The sequence below is a fragment of the Primulina eburnea genome, chromosome 17, assembly GCF_022965805.1.
Source record: "Primulina eburnea isolate SZY01 chromosome 17, ASM2296580v1, whole genome shotgun sequence".
In the NCBI taxonomy this organism is placed as follows: domain Eukaryota; kingdom Viridiplantae; phylum Streptophyta; class Magnoliopsida; order Lamiales; family Gesneriaceae; genus Primulina; species Primulina eburnea.
This window is the reverse complement of record NC_133117.1, coordinates 6,994,817-7,001,815: the sequence shown is the minus strand read 5'-3', so window position 1 is coordinate 7,001,815 and position 6,999 is coordinate 6,994,817. Positions and strand designations below refer to the sequence as shown.

At 35.2% G+C, this 6,999-nt stretch overlaps 1 pseudogene; it reads left to right on the top strand.

Moving 5' to 3' along the window:
* Positions 1-3,919: 3,919 nt before the first annotated feature.
* On the top strand, positions 3,920-5,564 carry LOC140818170 (spermidine hydroxycinnamoyl transferase-like; annotated as a pseudogene).
* Positions 5,565-6,999: the final 1,435 nt, after the last annotated feature.

Here is a 6,999-nt window from a genome sequence, read left to right as displayed (position 1 = left end):
GAAGAGAGGAGTAGACATGGAGCAATTTTAACTCATGAACATGTTGAGGAACAAAATATTTTAGTTGTTCAATTGATTCAAAAAGAAGAAGTTCTTGACAATCAATTGACAAGCCAAAAAGTGAGTGAAAAAAATTTCAAATGGCCGAAAGAAAGAGAGAACAAAAAAGAGAGATGGTCATAGAAAAGAAAAAAAAGATAGAAAAGATGAAAAAGAAAAAAAGGCCAAAGAAAAAAGAAAAAGAAAAGAAAAATAAATTAAAGACCCAAAAGAGTGATATTGCGAGTTATTTGTTCTTGCATAAACTCTTTTATGTACATTTGTACAAAGTGGGTTATTCTCGTTCTGATGATATAGCCTTTTCAATCCCAAGCAATGTTATTTCTTCTTTTCAAGATTTTGGAGTTGTCATCACAAGGAGACAAACGATTCTTGTTGAAGGGAGAACCCCATGGTCTTGTTGAAGGGAGAACCCCATGGTTTGAGCCGGAAGAATTCAAGTGCAATTGTAATGAGGTAAGGTTAGTTGTCAACGCAACAACCGAGAGGTATGATCTGCTTCTTTACCTTAATTCGATGTTTCGTTCTTTTAAATCATTCGAAGGGAGTGTCGAAAATATGCTGTCTAAAGGGTCTAACTTTGAACTAACGTTTTTGTCAAGGAGTTGTGGAAGTGAGAGGTGAGGCATTGGTTGAGTTAAGCTCCAATGTTATTGATTTTGATTTTTCAGAAGCCTTCAAATTGATAAAACTTAGTCATGTCCATGAATTGTATGCGTTAGGCTTAAAGCTTCGTGAGATGTTAAATGATTGCGTGGATAGTACATTTAACATTTCCTATTAGCATGATTATTATTTGGCTGCTGATAGTGGTGAAAAGAGCATGAATGAATATAAGAATTTCTATGTTCATGATGAATATATGTTTAAAGAAAATAAACTTGACATTCTCTATTCATTGCATGAGCTACGTGATAGTGAGGCGTATTGTAATTGCTTGATAATTGACATATTGCATGACTATATGTGTTGGTTGTATATGAAGAGGTATGTTAAGTGGTGTAGCGAAGAGTGCGTTACATATAGGGAAAGGGCATCTGAGCTTGATTTCTATGAGTTGCATGAAGTAATTCTTATTCTTAGTGAATTATAGTCGTACATTGGTATGAATTTTGTTATGCTGTTAACTAGGTCTAAGAAGGGGAGGAACTTAATTTTTGTGATACTTAATGGTATTTTATCATTTGGTGTCATTTGTTACTTGGTGTATGTTGAGGTTTATGAGTTGATAGTGAAGGCAATTATGGAGTTAGGGATCAAAACATTGATAGTGCATGTGGGCGATGGCATCTACGATCTAGTGTTGAAAGGTAAACATGTTGATAATTTAGTTCTTTTTATTACCAACGTGCTTAGTTTTTGCGTAGATAGCTAAGATTTGAGAACAAATCTTTTTGAAAAAGGGGAGTATGATATGAATCTGCCGGGGCATGACATGCTAAATCTTGAGACTCAAAACTTCAAAGAATTTGGCATGCATAGCAATGAAGTTGGAAGATATTTCAAGGTTATTCAAGTGCTAAATTATGAAGAGGCGACGAAATCGAGACTCCGAACCCGAGAGCCCGACGCTAGGGCGGTCAAACATTACCGCCCCATCGCCAAAGCCATTGTCCAAGAAGCTAGTCCTAAAACCTCCGCGCTAGGGCGGGCAAACTATACCGCCCCAGCGCGCCCAATCCAGAAGAGTTGGCGCTAGGGCGGCCAAACATTACCGCCTCAGTGCGCCGTTGCGGAAAAAACCTAATTTAGTGTCCTAGTTATTTTGGTACCTAGATTTTGATATCCTTTTGATTTGTAAACAATATATACACGATTTATCCATTGTAAACAATTACACATTGAGATTTTAATAATATTTTGTGAGTTTTCTCTCAAATTTCAAAGTTTGGCTCTGTATACACTTTTGTGTGTTTCTCAAATCAAACGTATCGAAGTTTAATAATTTGTGGCGTTTGTCGATTGTTCTTCACTCGGATTGTCAAAGACGAGTTCTTTGAAAGTTCGCTTGAAATAAATTGTTTATCTCGTTAATATTTGTTGCTAAATTTTTCGCAATTTAGAGGTGAATATTACAAACTTACTTGTTTAAAAAGATCGAGACAACATAACCGTTTCTTTGTTTCTTTGAATCGAACGCGTGACTCTGTTCTTGAGCGCGTTTGCTTTTCGTGGTCGAAGAATCACATCAATAAATCATTTTTTTTACGGAGATTAGAAACATCAAGATTTCACAACAGTGATATATACAATTAACCCAATAATTAATCGATTCTGAATGTAATTGCTCATTTTTTATATAAAAATTGGCTTACACAAACACGAGCACATGGTTCCAAAAAGTATCATTGATAAGTTATGTTCTTTTCGGGGAAAGTGGCTTTTAACTCCTTAAATCTAAACATGAAAAGACAATGGTCATAATACCAATACTTGTTATACATGTTCGGGCATCAAAAATCATATATGAGTAAAAGATCTGAGACATTTATCGTATATTAGTATTACATCTTCTATGTTTTGTATCATTTTCATCCGAGAAAAGAAATGAGTATTACTACCAATACTTGTTATACTTATTTGGGTCTTCAAAAATTACATATTAGTATCATATCTGAAATATTTTGTACTCAAACATCATATATATGTATTATACTTTCAATGTTTTGTACTAATTTTCATCCGGAAAAAATTATGGGTCCAAGAAATGCATAACATTTTTTTCTGTATGAAGGTATGCAAGACAGCAAATAAAAGTACGATGTTGGGGTGGTAGGTGTTGATTTTACGTGTTATTTCGCATAGTTTTGACTCCGTTGTTGTGGATTTTATAGCGTCAAGTCCATATTTTATTCATTTATTTTATAATTTGTGTATTTGATTCACTCCTCATTTGTGTTGATTGTTTTGTGGGAAATATTGTCAAAAGGACGGACTTACAAAAACAATTAACACAAATATGGAGTAACTCCAATATCTAAATTATAAAATAAATTCATAAAATACACACTCGACCACTACAACAAAAACGCCCAACGACAAAATCCGTTGTCGTTGGGTCATTTAAAACTGTTGTAATTGACAGTGTTTTTGAAAGTGCATTCAATGACAACGGTTTTAAACCGTTTTCGTAGCTATATATTGCGACGGTAAAAAACCGTCGCTAATTGATATACCGTCGCTACAACTAACAACAGTTTTTGACTAATTCGTCGCTAATTAGCAACAGTTTAGTCCAAAACCGTCGCTAATTAGCAACAGTTTTTGCTCAATCACGCTAATTAGCGACGATTTAGACATAATCCATCTCTAGTTTTTTTAAGTAAAATAAAAAAAATACTTTTATAATTTAATAAATCTAACAAAAAAACTTATTGCTAAGCTAATAATATTCATAATCTTAACTAATACTTAGAAATTTACCAAGAATTGAAGCGAAAAAATTTACCCTAAATCGAAACAAAAATCGTATAAGAGAGAAAAATTTATCGTAGATGTGGAAGGTGTGGAAGAAAATGGACCGAAAATGCGAGTATTTATAGACAATTTTGGGCGATTTTTGGTAAAACCATCGCTCATAAATTAGCCGTCGTTTTAATAAAACCGTCGCAATTTTTAAATTAGCAACTGTCTAAATTTCGCTAATAGTGACGGTTTTTGTTTAAACCAAACCGTTGTCTTTTGCGTGTTGTCGAATGTATATTTTCTTGTAGTAGACGCTCCAAAATACCGCAACAACGTTCTTAAAACTATGATAAATAACACCTAAAATGGACATGCCGGCTTAATTGATCATTTCCTTTTTTTAAAAAAATATTATTAATTATCATATATTAATTAATGGAGATCATAGAGGATTAGTTTGCCCGTCTCCATCCCCTTCTCCAAGCTGTGCCTTAAATAAACTCAATTTTCTGCAAATCTTCCACCATCTGCATCTCTACTTTTGTTCATTGTTTCGTTGTAAGGAGACGGAACACCGCCTACCTAAAGATCCATTATCAATTATATTAGCTAGAGATATGCAAGTTGTGTTGAAAAATTCTTGCCTAGTGCAGCCAGCAGAGCCAACGTGGAATGGTGTTATGCCCTTAACCGAATTCGACCAAATCGGTATGGTCACTCACACCCCAGTTATATACTTCTACCGGCCTACGGAAACTTGGCTCGCACAAAAAGAGATCATCTTTACAACCTTAAGAGACTCTTTGAAGAGAATCTTGGTGCATTTTTACCCTTTGGCAGGTCGTTTGCGATGGCTAGATGGGTCTCGCCTCGAGCTCGAGTGCAAGGGGGAGGGTGTTCAGCTCACGGAAGTGGAGATCGATGCTTCATTAGATGACCTTGGTGATCTCACTCCATCTCCCGCTTTCCATCACCTTATTCCTCAAATAAACTACGAAGCCCCCATTGAAGAAATCCCCTTGGTCTTTGTGCAGCTAACTAGATTCAAATGTGGTGGGATTTCTCTAAGTCACGCTCTATCCCATGCTGTCGTTGATGGGAAAAGTGCCTTCCATTTTTTCTCCGAATGGGCCAACCTAGCTCGCGGAGAATCATTAGGCAACACACCTTTTTTTGATAAGAAATTGCTGCGGGCTGGGGATCCCCCATCTGCGCGAAATTGCTTCGAGCACGAGATGTATGAACCTTCGCTTCTGATAACGCCAATCCGGCTATGAAAATGGGATGGAAGAGAAAAATGCAGTTGCCATGTTGAAGTTGACAAAGAACCAAGTTGAAATGCTCAGGAATGAAGCTAACAGAACGAGGCCGTTTGATGATGGCGATCGCGTCTTTAGCCGACACGATTCCCTTGCAGCGCACATATGGAGGTGTGCATGCAAAGCTCGTAGGCACGTATATGAGCAGCCAACTGGACTGGGAATTTGTTTAGATATACGTAATCGAGTCCAGCCACCATTACCTCAAAATTACTTCGGCAACGGTATAATCAGTGTGATTGTAACTGATTGTTCAGGGGATCTCGTAACGAAGCCCTCAGGCTACGCTGCAAGCAGAATAAGACAAGCAATAAATAAGGTCTCGAGCGAGTTTGTGCATTCCACTCTTGATAGCTTGAAAAATCTAAAAGATTTATCAAGGTTACAAGATATTCATGCCTTAAAGAAGAATGAAGGGCTGTTCACTGGAAATCCGAATCTATGGGTAACAAGCTGGACGACACTTCCGCTTTACGGCCATGATTTTGGTTGGGGGAATGAAATCTCTATGAGCCCTGGAATTCATGATTGTGACGGTGATTCGTTGATCATACCAGGGCGTGATGGGGACGGCTCTGTGGTCGTTGCACTGTACCTGCAAGCTGCTCATATGGAAGATTTCAAAAAATTCTTCTACGAAATATTCAAATAATTCGGAATTGGCCCTACGAGAGAAATTAAATATGATAAATAACTCAAGTGCCATGTTCTTGTTTCTCCATATATTAGTGTTAAATATATGGAGTATATGTAAGGTTAATGCAAAAATCCCATTGCATGTGTTAAGTTGTTGAGTTTGCTTTGAAGTTTGACTTGGAAAAAATGATTTGATTTTATAAATGATTTGAAGAATGATTTTCAAATTACACATATATTTAATGCATTTAAAATTTATATCATTGAAAATTTAAACATTGTAAGGATCGATAGAGTGTTTAGAAAATGAATTGAATAAACACTTTCAACTTTTTCTTCTCTACTACTGAAAAAGTGTTTCAGACTTTTTTGAGAAGTCTGAAGCTAAGCTCGTTCAAATGATAACATGCAGTAAACTACAATAAATGCAGAAACAGCCCACAACACTTGGGTGAAACATTAAAGCAATAGATAGTACAATAAGACAAGGCTTGTTTCTAGAAGTTCGAAAGACAATCTCTTCTATGTCTTCCCTTCTTATATTTCTAGACAGTATTGCTAAAAGACCTTGATTAGTATACTCTTGTACAAATCCATTTCAGTAGTACTTATCTTTGCCTACTGAAACTCTTAGTATTACAACTCAACACTTAATAAAATCGGTCTAGGGAAAGACTTTTCCACATATTACAAATGTTTCACACACTTTACAGTAGATGGTACAAGAATGAGTGTGAACAATAATAACACAAGTGATCTTCTAAATCAAATATAAACTTTAAGCGTGTGCTGGATTTTCAGATATCGAATATATGAATAGCTTGGGTGCGAGAGTGATTGAACAACTTCTTTTCGATAGAGAGATAGATAGATCAATTGTTGTTCGTGAATCACTCAAAAATTCTTATTTAGTCCTTCTTCAATGTTTAGATAAGAACGGCTCTATTGCCTGTTGAGAGAACCTGTATCAATTTTAGACTTGTTATTTGTTTCATGTCCAAATATGGTAAAAGTAATAAATGATCACTATGGTTCATGAAATGAAATTTAATGAAGTGGACTATTGATTTAAAACGGTCACATTAAATAGACACAATCTCTAAACAAATCGGTTAACAAATGACAACCAGTATGATTATTGTTTCTGGTTTCTAATAATGAGGCTATTGTTTCTTATGGTTAAGTGCAACAAAAACGTGAGAATATTTTTCTTATGGTCAAGTATTACTGAAATGTAAGGATCTTAAGAACTATTATTTCTTCTGGTTAAGTATTATTAAAACGTAAGCATCATAAGGACTAATGTTTCTTCTGGTCAAGTACTAATGAAATGTAAACATCATAAGGACTATTGTTTTTATTTTTCTTAACCTATGAAAGAGTTCCAATTTTTCTCAAGTCATTATTAGCACCACAGTTAAGATATTCCTAACAACCCCCTTTTGTGGTGATATTAAAACCAAAAAAGTAAAAAATAAATAAATAAACTAGACAAGAGCAGAGATAATCAAAATTGATAACATTACGACTGAAATACGAGCAATTGTTAGTCAAAATCATTTCATAAAATAAAGAATAA